Here is a 712-nt window from a genome sequence, read left to right on the forward strand (position 1 = left end):
TTGTTACTACTGTGGAGGAGATTCTGCTGTGGAGATACTCTGCAGTGGACACAGAGCCCCCTTATGATCCAGAGCTCACAGGTATACCTTCTGCTGCCGCCAAGTTTTAATTCTCTAAGCTTACAAGGCCACGCGAGCAAGTCTTCTCAGAGCACGTGATTACATCACTTGAAACAATTTCTCCAAGAACCTTGCTGAAGAAGACGGTGCTCTATGCTCAATACATTGTGAAGAGGGATGACGACAACCTTTACACGTTCACAGATGCTGACCTCCACAACCTCTGTGTATTTGATCTTATCTTCTTGCACAAAATTCTCAACAAATACATGGAGAAGAGGTCAAGCTATTCTCTATCGCTCAAAAGGCTTATCGAGGTTATGCGCGCACAAGTGAAGTATTACAGCCAGAAGGACTTTGAATTAGCGATGAGGTTAGCCTATTCAGATCTAAAGATTACACCTCCAAACAACAGGCCAGGTTGGATACTTAGGTGTCATCCCAACTCCATTGTTCGCAACCCTGTTTTTGGGTTTGTGTTCTTGGACAAAGATGACATCCTAAGGTTCTTTGATCCAACAGAAGCGAACAACTACTCCACAGAGACCCTTGAGTGGATATTCAAAAGAGTGCTGGCAGAGGTGAACAAAGGGCATCTAAGGATGGGTGAAGTGTCTGGCATTCTGGAAGCTATCAAAGTACAAATCAACTT

The sequence above is a fragment of the Cynara cardunculus genome, assembly GCF_001531365.2.
Source record: "Cynara cardunculus var. scolymus isolate 2C chromosome LG 2, CcrdV1, whole genome shotgun sequence".
In the NCBI taxonomy this organism is placed as follows: domain Eukaryota; kingdom Viridiplantae; phylum Streptophyta; class Magnoliopsida; order Asterales; family Asteraceae; genus Cynara; species Cynara cardunculus.